Consider the following 14,372-nt stretch of genomic DNA (forward strand, 5'->3'; position numbering starts at 1 on the left):
TCTTAGTGAATCCTAGTGTTTTCCCTTAGGATTTCTATGTGTTTTGAAAAGGAACCAGGTATTGCTTTTTATATTGAGAAAATAGGGGTTTGAAATGACTCCCAGACGATGTGGGATTTGTTCCAAACCTCAACATTAATGCAAAAAACTTCTGTTTTTTATGTTTCCAGAGCCTTACATGCACTCATAGGATCGTGCTTGCCTCCGCATGTCGTGGGCTTCCTTGGCTTTACTTTTTCAAAAATAGATTTGTTAGACAAAACAAGTTTAGCACCAAAACCTCACTTTACAAGATTTATTTGCTCATTAAAAGTTATATTTTTCATTTTAATATTTCCTAAGTCAATTTAACACTTGATTGGATCCTAAACCAACCTTGAGTCTTAGAATTTCAGCATTATTGGGGAACAGGGCCCAAGTTGTAAGGGGTACAAAATGTGGTGTTTGTAATGGGCTTACTGCATAGCAAACTATGATTTGCTTTGAAATGAAACAGAGCAAATAATCTTTGTATATGTTGGATTTCATTTACTACATTACAGACTAAGGATAGAAACCTAGCATTGGCCAGACCCTGGTCACTAACTAGGTGGAAACCTTAACGAATTTATCTAAGGACAGAAACTTAACCTTGGCTTGACCCCAATCACCCACTAGGTGGAAACCTTAATGACTGTATCTAAGGACAAAAACCTAGCCTCGGCTTGACCTTGGTCACCAATTAGGTGGAAACCTTAACAAATTCATCTAAGGACAGAAATCTAGCTTCAATTTAACCCTGGTCACCGATTAGGTGGAAACTCTAATGAATTTATCTAAATACAGAATAAAGAAATATAAAAAAATGGAAATCTTGCTTTAATTTACCATGGTTACTGAACTGAAAGGAAAATTTTATAAAGCCGACCATAATGCTGGGATTATTTATACAACTTTGCTCAGATTTGGCAGTTCGTTTATAGAAATATTTCCTGATCATAAACACTTGTGAAAATTTACAAAACCAAACTTAAGTGTTCCAAAATAGATTTAAGCAAATATTAAAAAAAGGGGGGGGGGGGGGGGGAAGAGAGATGTTCTACATTTCAATAGCCAAAACATTGTTTAATCCATAAAATAAGACAGGAGAGTTTAAACTCTCGACAGAGGAGAACTAAAAAATATATAATAAACAACAACTACAAACAAATGAACAAAAGTGAATACAGCTGCAATAATGTATTTAAGGGGCAAGATCTTGGGTAATGGTAGAGGGGACGGGGGAAGCTCCTCCAGAAGCTAGGGGGTTGGCGCTAGACTGATCTCTGAGTTGCCAGGGCCTTCAAGAGTAGTAAGGGAGGTCGGATTATCTAGGTCAATTACCTCCATGTAGGAGTCAATCTATTCGGCTAGCTCCCTCATGTTGGGGCTATCTTTCCCCTCATAATCTCCTCCTTCCGTAGATTGCTCCTTAGGGGAGGGGCTTGAATGGGTGGATCATTGGGCAGTGGTATTTAGGTAGGAAATCTGAATGGAGAAGTCTTAGGGAAGTTGAGGGCATCCACGACTGCCATCCAACCTCGCTCTAATCCCAACCTCCGAGCTTCGAAGATGACAGGGCTGCACAAATTCTCAGCATTGGTGAAGCCCATGTTATAGAACGTGTAAAGTTGTGATTTACAACTATGTCTTATATTGGTTTTATTCCATGAAAAAAAGTGTTGTAATTGATTTAACTTTGTTCATTATATTTTGTGGGATTTTATTGTATTAGGTTTAGTATTAAGTTGGTGAAAAATTGAGCATGAAATGAAGAATCAGTGCAATTCGTGACTAGTTCGCGAGATGCTCGCGAGAAGGGTTCCCACGAAAAGGGCACGTGAGAAGCACATGTTGGAAGCTGAAAAGTTATGCCAACCTGAAGGATTTCGCGAGTGTCTAGCGGGTAAGGCCTTCTCGTGAAGTACTTGCGAAACATTTTGCCTAGAGGATTTTTAAGTGTGACTTTCTCACCCTTCACCCATACTATATATACCCTCATTACCCACAAAAGTATGAGAGGTCATTCAGAGAGAAAAATCCTAGATAGGTTTTCTACAACTCACACACCCATATTTTAAAGAGAGAGCTACTCATCCTTAGTGAAAAATCATTCTAGCCTCTTCTCCTTCTCTCTCCTATTGTCATACCTTGAAAGAAGATTTTTACCCAAACACAACCCACACCTTTTTAAAGTGTAAAGAGCGTTTTGGAGCTTGGGTAGTTTTGGGGATTCGCCAAAAGAAGTCGATGAGGCTTGGCGGATGCAATTGGGCGTATTGCGGGATTCGGAAAGTTAGAGAAGACATGACTCCGAGAAGTCTGTTGGTAGCAGGAGCTTGGAGAGCTCAAGTACATAAGGTAGACTAGGCTTGGAGGGTCTTTTGTTATTCGTATACTCCAACTTTATTCTCTAGTGGATCGATTACTGCTTGGATGGCGGCAGAGAGGTTTTTCGCCGAGTTCTTAGGTTTCCTCTTCAATAACACGTTTTAGTGTTATCTTGTGGTTGCATCTCTGTTCCCTGACTCTTGTGCTTTGCTTTTATTGTTTTTTGTTCATGTTTATGTACTAGAGTAGTTATCGGTTTATTGCGCTTCATTTACTCTTGTTCTGCACTTTAGATAAGTTAGAGTAAAAGCAATCTAGCCATAACTTTTAGTTAGGGGTCTAAACAAGCTCTTGTGTATTCACACATATTCAAGCTTTCAGAACGTTTGCTTGGACTGCTTCATTGTCTCCTTTAGATTGGCGAGTTCCTTATCACGAGCTGAGACCACGCTTATGGCCTGGGCCAATTTAGAGTCGAAGTCCTCTAGCTTGCCCTTTAAAACCCCTACCTTCCGTTCGACGGAATCTTGAGCCCTTTCGACTATTATAGCCCTTTGCTCCATTAAGGCCAGCTCAAGGACCTTTTCTCAGAGAGTGGATACGAACACCAGCTTTAGGGCTTTCTCCCTGTCTACTTCCTCCACGACAATCTTAAGCCGACCTTCGAGAAGGTGAGTCATTTGGGCAGCTTGGGGAGATAATAAAAAGGGGGGGGGGGGGAGGGTTAGATATGAATTGAAAATTGATACTTTAAAAAAAAACATAAAGGATGGTGGGATACTTACAGCTATGATATGCCACTTTAATTTGAGGACAATATCCTCGCCCTTGCCATCAGACTAGTACTTCATATCCTCAAGTAGAAGTAGTGCCTGACCAAGACTGTTTGCAGTTCGGCCACTTAACCCGTTCCTCCAGGTCCAAACAGAAGAATTGGTGGGGAGAGGGTTGTCACCTAACATGAATGAGCTCTGTCATCTCGAGGGTGATGGTGAAGAAGTGGAGGCCTCATTTGACCCAATGGTCACAGACTGCTCGGTAGGCTTGGGCTCAGAAGTGGTTTCCCGAACAGGCTGGGTCACCGCGATAGTGGTGACCATGGTGGAGGTGTGCCCAACAGGAGGAGCATCAGAACCCCTAGAAGGTTCAGTGACAATCATTAGCCTTTTGTTGCGACCATGAGGTGCAAGTGGAGGTCTCTATTGGGAAGTTTGCTTGGGGGACTGCGTGGCCACCTGCAGGTTGAGCTCCTGGGAAGAAGCGCCCGACGTTTGTATTGTGCCGTTCAACCATGACGTCGTCTAGGTAGACAGTAGTCGGATTTTCAATGAGAAGGTGTTTTACTCTGCCTTGAAAGACTGTGTCTGCTGAATCGTCCCTAACTAGTGACAAAGAGTCCTCTATTTTAAGACGAAGCTTTCTTTTCCGAGCTTCACCTACAGTAAGGCCCCTCAGTAGGAATCTCGGGAGGCGAACGTCAATGTAACACAGCAGGGGGCTACAGACCGCCATATCAGGTCCAGGATCCTAGTAGTTAGTGTAGGATGGAATGCAGCCAAGGATCAAGTGTGAGGCTCTGAGTTGCCCGTCGTAGTGCACAAAGATTTCGAGCATAAGACAAAGTTTAGATCCCTAACATGGATGACGCAAAGATCTGGTCTGAAGCGCTTGGAAATTGCACAGTGGATCAAAAGCAAGGTCGGTTAAAAACAAAGGGTTAGTAACAACAATATCATGCAAGACCATGCAAAACAAAGGTACATATTTGGTCACTTAAGTCTACCACGAAGCTTAGCCCTCAACATCCTCAGTGGAGTCGCTATTATGAGAGACCTCGAAAAAGGTGCCTCTTAAAAGAAGAGAGAGAGAGAGAGAGAGAGAGCTTTTTGAGTGCTTTTAAGCGCACCTCTCTTCTTTGGGTAATTGGTGTGGAGTCACTATTTATTTTTTTAATACAAAAAAATAAGAAAAAACTAAAAAATACATGACTAAATTATTTCTCTATCATTGATTGAAATAAAAAGTACATATTTGAAAAATTGAAAATTACCTAGCTTTGGGTCCTAGTTACAAACTACCAAATAATTACATGGCCTTTTGTCCTAGTTACAATCTACCCAAAATAAAAAAGTAAAGATAAGGCATAGATTTACCTATCCAAAAGAACTAGTTTTGGAGGCTAGGTTATGGAATAGGAAGGTGTTAGACACCCATTCCGCCTAGATAGAATCTGGTCTTCTAGACTCTTGTGACCAATATACCCTTTTTATGCATGCTATGAATGACATGTTGTACATATCAACAAAACTAATCAAAACTGACTTGCATGAATCTATTTTATGAATATGCCCTCTTATTTGTTAAAAAAATCCAGCTCTGTTTTTGTGAGTTTAAAAAAATTGGATTTGGTTTAGAAAAATTAGATCTGTTTTTAGGAGACTTAAGAAAATTTGGTTTGTTAATGAAAGAAAAATCAGATATGTTTTTATCAAACAAAATGAAATCTTTTGATTTGAGAATAATATTAGATCTGTTTTTATAATTATGAAAAGGTTTTTTTTTTTAATTTGTGAAAGGTCAGATCTGTTTTGTGATAATAATAAAACCAAATTTGTATATAAAAAAACATCAGATCTGTTTTTATATGTTCAAAAAGAAGTAATGAAAAGATTTTTTTTTTTAGAAGAGGACGTTATTCATGAAATAAATTCATGCTACATATATTAAATAAAACAAACACAACCATTATGATCCCTTTTTTTTTATTTCCAAAATCTTCCATGTTAAAAAAAAATTCAATCTACATCTAATGAAAATGTAGACCAGTTTTTAATTTAAGAAAAATTCAGATTGCATCTAATGAAGATGCAGATTCATTTTTATTTGAAAAATATTCAGATCTACATCTAATGAAGATGTAGATTCATTTTTATTTGAGAAAAAAATTTAGATCTACATCTAATGAAGATGTAGATTCGTTTTTGTTGGAGAAAAAGAATTGATAATGTGCAGATTTTTGAAACTACAAAAGAGACCATAACAATAATAAAAGAATCAAGAACATGTTTCCACAAACTAAATTAACAAGTCATGATATGAATATTTAAAACAACTATAATAAAATAACTAAACATGCATCATCACAACAGGAGAAGCATAAGAAAAGAGAAGGGTAATTAGAGACAACCTCTTGCATGGAGCACTTTTCTTCTTGAGAGGATATCTCAGGGTTCAAAAAAATTTGTGCAATTATCTTAGAAACCTAAAAACCCTAGCTTGAGAGAATATCAGAATGAGGATCAAAAATATAAGAAATTTGAAAGAGTGAGAAAGTGTCTCTCTCAGAGCGTAAAAGAGTGTGCTGAATTTTGAGATCCAATCTCTATTTATAGGGGCTGGAGACTCTAAAAAATAGCTTCGATGATTAGAATGTGAATCCAAATGCATCCTTCTGCAAAAAGGTTGAAAAGGATGTGCCTTATTGTCACTTGAAAAGAGTTGGGCCTTAGCCCAAAAGAATGCAATTCAGCACTTTGAAAGTGCCATTTGGCCTCCAAAAGTGCCGAATGGTACCCTTGGATGTCGATCCCACTTTCGTGTTTGGGTGTGTTTTGGACTCCTTTTATAGGTTTTCTTAAGCCGGGCCTTGCACTTAGACGTGTTTCTAATCTGTATTCTAAGATTTTTATCTCTTTTCTGGATAACTCAGGTCTTTTAACAACAATTATCTTGTAGATAAATACTCTAAAATAAATCTTGATAAAGTTCAGATTATTCACATTTTTATTGTTATCCAATTATCCCCTTTACTCCTATGCAAACAATCCTATCAACCAATCACAAAATTATTTAATTAATTTTAATTGTTTAACCAATCAAAATTAATTTAAATTAATCATGTGTGGTTGACTCTACCTAGACACAATGCATGCTGACTGTGCAAACTTGATCATGCGATATCTTTTGATTCGACGGTCCGATTTGGAAACCGGATATACCGTCATGACCATTAGAATCTCAAGATCATTTTTATGATATCCAATGAACAAATTAATGTATGTAATGCAATCATGATTTTTGGGGTACGTGGATGGTTATTCTAGTCATCTTCCTTGATTAAATTAAAGGTGCAAAGTTGAGTGTCTACAAGCCCATAAAAACTAAAGGTCTTAAGCAACAGAGGGTTTACATAGAATCTAACACCACCCTCAAGGATCACCATAAGGGAAAAGAAAGCTACCCTAGGATGCCTATCATTTTCTATGTCTCCCTCAAGACAGTACTCAATATTTACATCATGAGGAATATTGAACCTAGCCTTAAAGGTCGCTACATCGGCATCAGTACTAAGTAGGTGTGCAAAACCCATTTTTGGGGTGTCTAAAGATAAACTAGGAAGAGTGAGGGAGGGGTTAGAAGACTTACAATGTTGCCTTTTCGTTTAAAGGAATGATCTCGGGTGGAAGGAATGTGGCTTGGGAGGATGAGACAAGTGAGGCTAAGAGAGAAAAATGAAATAAAGAAACTGATCAAAGGAGGTTAGGCCTTATTTATAGGAGAAGTAGCATTAAATGCTTTTGGAGGGAAATTTAATAACTTCCCCTAGTTATCTGTTATGAGCGTGCCTCGGTTTACAAACTATCAGTGGATCTTGACTATTTGATATGACAGCTGTCGTCCCGCGTGCAAGGAATACAGACTATTTTGTCCATCACATTTAATGACTGACGGTTGGTTTTCCCGAGGGAAAACAGTACGCTGAAGAGGCGATTCACCGACATACAACATTTAAACCCGACCAGTCCTTTACCGACGTGTAGGAACTAACCCAGATCCCATCCCTATGATATGGGAATGGAATTGCTGGGGGCTATTGTACGGGTATCAGGGCTATTATACGGGTATCAGGGATAGGCTCAACCCATTAACCTCTGTATGTCTAAGATTTTTGGGCCTAGTGTTAGGTTGGGGCCTATATCAATTTGGGGACTAGTATCTAGTCAGGGCCCGCATGGGACGGTAATGGTAATTCCTTGGGGGAAATCGCCTACCGAACACCATTTGACAACGAGTACAAGTTTCGAGAGGGTCACGTTTGTTGCGAGAAATGGGTTCCATCTGGTTAGGAATATATCCCAAAAGGGCCCACCAACATGAAAAACCACCCCATCATCATGATAACTCCACTAAGGGAAGTCTATAAATAGGGCCGAAGGAGTGAGAATGGGGGATGGAAAATTGGGGAAGGGAGAAAGATACACAAGAGAAAAAGAGAGAGAAACAACTAAGAAGGAGCTCAGTTCTAAGCTCGAGCCTTCTCGGGAAGCATACATAGGGTAGTAGAATATGTACTGAGTCCAAGACTCCATCACTTGGGCCGTCAAGTTGGCCTCAAGAGGTTTTCCCCATTATAGGAGACTTTTTTTCTCCTTATTAATTGTAAAGTGGCAATTAATAAGGAGAAAAATAATTAAAAAGGAGAGAGATAATATTGAAAATAGGTTGATGATGTGGTGTTGATGTGGCTCAATAGAAGCCTAACAACGTTAAATGCTACGCTTTAGTTTTTAGATAATAAGCCCTTTCATTATTTGTGCTTCTCTTTGCATAGTTGGCCATGCAGGCAAAGCAATGTGTGGATGAGGATCCCATTCTTCGTCCTGACATGAAGCAAGTTGTGATATCTCTGTCTCAGATTCTCCTGTCCTCTGTGGAGTGGGAAACAACTCTTGCTGGGAACAGCCAAGTATTAAGTGGCCTTGTCCAAGGAAGATAGTGCATAGTGGAGCAAGTTTCTTTTCAGCCCACTTACTACTTTTGATGTATTCTTTTCTTTTTTTTTTTTTTTCTTTCTTTCTTCAGCTTGTGGCCTATATATCCATATTAATTATTTGTGTATAGTAGCTGAGGTACCCCACCGAGGTGGTAAGATGGCAGTATGCATCATCTTTTTTTGTCTTCTGCTATCATTTTTAATCTTTCAAATGTTGTATTCTTTTTGAAGTTACTGTGAGAAAATTTTGATGTAAAATGTGGCTGAGGGTGTATTTCGTTTTGTAATACAAGCTATTTAAGTAGTCATTTTGATAGCATTTTCATCTTTACCTCAATCATTGTATGTAAAAATTAATCTCTCTCCCTCTTATAGTTTTGGTTTGATTTTCTTTTTGAGTTACTTAGTTATTTTTTAAATGAGAGTTTGAATTTATATAAAAATAAATAAAAAGTGTTGGCTATGCATTTGAATGTGTCTATCAATTATTTGAGTAACATTAAGTGCAATTTTGTTATGATTCTTTATTATCATAATAATCTTCTTTAAGAGAATGAGGAATTTGAATGATTCAATCAAAACTTAAAAAGTTTAATTGCACAAGAAAAAGGATTAGAAAAACATAGTGTACTATAACATAATTTCAAATAATATGGTCCACCCCATAAAGGAATAATATCAATCAAATGCAACCCAAAATAATACAATGATATATTGGTAGAGTTAGAAAGATAAAATAATTTTAGAAATTGTTTAATTTTTTGGGGGAACAAAATTATCCTCAACAAAATTTAGAAAACAAATTATATTTTATACTATAATCATAAAATAATTATTTATTCTTACGCATCGCATGAGTCTCCGACTACGACTAGTTTCACTTAACACTAACTCCTTGTAACCACATAAAAACTCCCATATTTTTTCATTAAATTTGCCAATTAAGGATAATTAATTTAATAAAATAACAATGCAATATTAAAATGTTCCAACACCCCTCAAATCCAGATGATTAAGCCGATAAAATTGATATAGGAATAATTAATAAATGCCAACAAATTTGATGAAGAAAATAAGAATTCGATATTTCCAACACACTTGGCATGCATCTTAAGAGATTCACATGGCATGTTACACTCAACAAGCACCAATGCCATATATGCAAAAAGCTTATTTGCGGGATTGATTGTGTGCATTTTGCAAAAGCAAGCTGAAGAGTAGAGAGAGATCGCTTGTGTTTTGAACGTTTTCACTGTGGGAGAATTTGGAAGGAGTTTTTGAAAATATGTTTGGTTTTCAGAAGCTGGGATGAAGAATTAAATTGGGCTGTCAAAGTGTCAAAATACTTTGAAAGGTAGGAGTTTCAAGATATTCTTTGTAAACTTTGCTTGGGCTTCTACAATATACCACCTGTGGTTACATAGATATGTAATGTAAGGCAGTTCAAGACAGTACAAGGCTTGCTTCAAGACAAGTAGTTAACACTTCAAATGGATGTCAAATGTAGACTTGCTGCTAGAAGGTTTAGAACTCCATTCAAAACAGAGATCTTTGTAGTCTTGCAGCTCGACTCACTTTTATTGACAAATGTGTTTCTTGCGCTTTGTTTTAAATGAAAGATCTAATTCATTGAAAAAATGGAAAAACTCAAAAACTAGGAACTTAAGAACCACACATATAACTTAGTTGCAACTGCTATCATTTTCTTGGCAAATAATATATGGCTTTAGGTAATTAGGCTGCTCCGGAAATTGTCTATAAATCTGCTTCTATACCGAGAATCAACCGTACATTATTAAAATACCATATTGTTTTGGGACTTGTTCTGTTGAATGCTCTAGGATTGATAGTTTGATTCCCCAAAATCTGAAAAGAAAGCCAAGTGGCAAGTTCTTAAACTCGAGGAAGCCAACTAGGTTCTCACTAAATACATAAACCAAATAATCCCAGTGATACAATATGATTTTTTTTTTCTTAAATGCTTATTGAGCAAAAAGCAAAAAATTAAAATGTAAGAACAAGCCCATTAAAACAGCAAACTGGAGATCTTGCAGGTATATAAACAATAGTAGTAGTAATTCACTTCTGCTGCATGATCCCTCCTTAGCTTTCATCCCTTGAAGGTTACACTTTATTAAGATTTATGTAAACATTTCTAGTATTAGTAATAAAGGCAGCAAAATCAGATCAGCCAAATCTCCCAAAGTTGAATACAATTATCTCATGGTTTCTAAGGTAAATTAATCAAACAAGAATAGATGTACGATTCTTAAGCTCTCAATACACTCTTCAGCAGCACAAGAAGAATAAATTTATATAGTGTGGTATGTACTCCCTTCGGTTGCTAACTGATAGATACTGAATTTCCCTTGATGCAGACGCTTATTCATGCCAGAAAAGGTTCCACTTTGAAAATCCACATCCTGCACAAATTAATACAGCAACAATTCCAGTAGTTATGTCAAGATTGCGATCACATGGAAATCGTTCCTCATATTCATTCAAACCAGTTGGTCAATAGACCTCAAAGATTTTGGATCATCTTGTAAACCTCCTCAACCAGTCATTCTTTCTGTATAACTTGGATAGATTGAATTTGTTTTGTGGGTATACTCGCTTTTGTTATTTATTTATGAATTTCATGATGAAGACTAATAGAATACTTATTTTTCATGAAGATTATTAATATATTGGATTTTTAAAAATAAATCAATAGTTGGGGTGGGGTTATTTGAATCATACATGTCTCTGTTTAATTTTCTTTCTTGGTTGCTTTTTACTTCCTACCATTTAACGGTTTAAATATTTTTTCCTTTCGTTGTCTAATTTTACTTATTGTTGACTTCTTCAAAGAGTAGTATTACAAAAAATGAAAAATAAAATGAGAAAGGGAGAATTGTAGGTTGTGGGTCATAAGTCGTAGCCACATCCATTAGAATTTGATTGGGTTATGCTTGAATAAGTTAGGCTCAAATTATTTGCAAGGACTTCCACAATCTTGGGCATGTTTGGGGTGGACATATTTGATGCTATTCTCCTTCTAGGCTAGATTTGTGATCAATAATAATGGTTAGGTGCTCTTTTTTTTTTTTTAAATGTACTACTGTGTATTGATGAGATTGTCCTCATTCAAGTAGTTAGCCATTTGCTCTAACATCTAAATTTGGAACGATGTCTAGGGGCTATCAGGGCTGTTGAAGCATCAAAGCCAATTGCAGTGGTTGATGCGTATGGATTTTTTAAGTACAGAAGGTAGAATGTTTGTGAGTTTCATTTAATTTCCAACTTGTAATATTTAAATTTTGTGTTTCACATTCATGAGGTGAAGTGTTGCTTGACTGGCCCATCCTTACAAAATATGCGTGAAATTGTGATTTGAATAGGAAAATATGACATTAGTCATGTTGTTATTTATGATTTTCCAGCAACTTAATAATAATACTCATTATTGACTCTCAAAAAAAAAAAAAAAGAATAGGAAAATATGACAAAATCCTATTTGTTGTTGGTGCAATTTTTGTGAGAAGTCCAAATTAACTAGGTAGGTAAGTTGCAGTGATGATTGTACGGTTTAGAAGTTCTATTATCTTATTGATGATTGGGTTTTGATGCATTGCTAATTTGATTTTCCACTAAAGAATAGTAAAAAGTTCTGGATTAATCTTCCATCCTTATTTTTAATTTGTTTGGTTGTTAATTTGTGAAATACTTGGTTTTTTAGTATAATAACAGCTGTTTGATTTTATTAATTTTAAAGGAGATTTGGATTCTTCCATTTGTCAGGAGATCATGTTAAAATATAGGTTTGTCACACAATCTCTCCCCTTAGCTCTCAATTTGTGCCATTAATTTTCTCTAATTATTTTCTTTTTCCGTCTTTTCTATTTGTTTACATAGCCAAATATATCATAGGATTTATCATAATATAATATTTTTATGGGAATAGATTTTTTATTTTTGTTTTTTTAATGCAGCTCAAATTTGATATATAGTTGGGGATTAGTGGATTTGAATCCTGAATGTTTCCATTAGAAACACTAAGAGGTACCAATTAGTTGAACTACAAAGTTCATGGCAGATTTTGCAGATTTGAGTTTGACTCAATCTTAATATCTTTAATTGTAAATTTATTGATATTAAGTATTTGATTTATTGATTCTTTTGTAATACTTATTAAACCAAATGTTAGAGCACATTATGATTATTATAATATATTACTTCATAATATTTGTATGTATCTCATTTTCAATGATTTTGTGTGTAAAATTTTGACCGTTTCATCTCAAGAAATGTTCAAACTACATTTTTCATCCTATATAGGAGATGATTTAGCTTTCAATGGTTGAAATTAGAGAAATGTTTAAACCTAAACATGTTAACATTTGATCTAAAACAATCTCGTGCATCACATGGGTTAGTGACTAGTAGCAATAATAATGCAAAACATATGTATATGCATGACTACATTTAAGAAATGTTGAGCTTCCCACAATCAAAATTGGCTCTCTTCAATAGTAACCCAGCTAGGAATGCAGGCAATATATTGTCTCTTAAGAAGGTTGTCACGTGTCCATTACCCTGCTGTACAAAACCAACAAAATAAGCTGTACTTATGAGCTCAATGCTTCTCCATCTCCTCTCTTTGGCATACTTCTTCAATCCCATCTCAATCCTCTTATATTCCTCTCTTTCTCTATCAACTTTCCCTTTTGTTTACTCACTTTGTTCTTTTAGTAAAGCCCCAGCAAGACACTTGGCCAAAACAACACCATCTTCTAAGGCAGCACAACCACCTTGGCCAATGTATGAGGTCATGGGGTGGAGTGCATCACTAGCTACACATACATTGTCTTTGTTGATATTTCCCCAAAGAAGCTCTCAGGGATGTTTGTACCTTAATGGGGATGACATAATGGAATCCAGTTCAGCATTTTCAATAATGACCTTTATTTCATCAGGTATATATGCATTTCCTAACTTGCTTAAGACAAATTGCTTCATTTCAATTGGGTCATCTTCTCTCTCTTTATCTGCAAGATATGAATAAGAACAAATTGTTAAGGATATGAAATTTTTTATGATTGTTGAAATGACTTGTTGTGATTGGAGTAACATCATTTTTACTTGGATCCACCACTGATGACAATTTAATTACACACCAATTACAATAGATCATATCAACAATTGTCAAAAAAGTTAGGAAAAAAAATTGTGTCGCAAGATTTTCTATTTATTTTTGTTGATAATTGTGTTTCAAGACTTTATTGAATAAAAAATGTGCACTATGATTATATTGGGAAATTATTAATATCGAAATTGGATTCAAGTAACCAATCATCTTTACGCTATGCATCCATGCACAAAAAACCAAAATTGGTTGTATGCACAGATTACTAAACACAACTATTTTATAATTTGCTTAGATGAGAAGTTATGATTCGAAAACATCTTTTTTTATATTAATTCACCACTTAAACTACTTGTATTATGCACAAATCATTTCAATTCACATTACAATTATGAAAGGAATAGAATTTTCTCCTCATTTTAACTTAAAATGGAGAAATTTCATTTCACGTTTAATATTTTAGTTTTGGATCTAATTGTGTATAGAATGCTAGGTCAATTAATAATTTAAATGCCGTGGTAGTAGATACACTTTTAGATATTTATTATTCTAAAAGAAAAAAAAATTGTAATATTTATTATGAATCATAAAATGAATCCACTTAAATTAGAGATGAAATGAAATAAGTTATGAAAAAAAATTGTGAATCCTAGATTTCTTGTTCCAATTAACATGCTCCAAAAAGCAAAGAATCAAGCAAGTACTGATTTGGTCCGGGGCTCACCTTCACTTGTTGTAAAAAACCAATAGACTCCATTGTCATCATAAGGAACAAAACCATATCGGAATCCTTTCCCAAAGAACTGAAAGAACTTTGGCTCAAACCCATGATTGGATTTGAAATTTACACAACCCCTGATGGCAGCTCTCCCTGTGAAAGTTGGTGCCTTGAAGCCCAGCCACTTTGCCACCACTGAGTTCACTCCATCACACCCAATCAAAACCTTTCATTTACAAAATAAGGCCCAATTAATTATACAAAAAAACAAAGATAGTTTAAGTACTACATTTTTTAAATATATTAAAAATTGCATAGATGCTTTTGAGTTCAATTCTGTTAAGCCCCAATCCCCCCCCCCCTTCCAAAAAAAAGGGGTCTAGTGAGTTTAGCTTGTGGAAAAG

General features: G+C 35.6%; 1 pseudogene; it reads right to left on the reverse strand.

Annotated features, from left to right (window-relative positions):
- Positions 1-12,538: 12,538 nt before the first annotated feature.
- LOC142634817 (monooxygenase 3-like) lies at positions 12,539-13,240 on the reverse strand (annotated as a pseudogene).
- Positions 13,241-14,372: the final 1,132 nt, after the last annotated feature.

Source organism: Castanea sativa, chromosome 5, assembly GCF_040712315.1.
Source record: "Castanea sativa cultivar Marrone di Chiusa Pesio chromosome 5, ASM4071231v1".
NCBI lineage: Eukaryota > Viridiplantae > Streptophyta > Magnoliopsida > Fagales > Fagaceae > Castanea > Castanea sativa.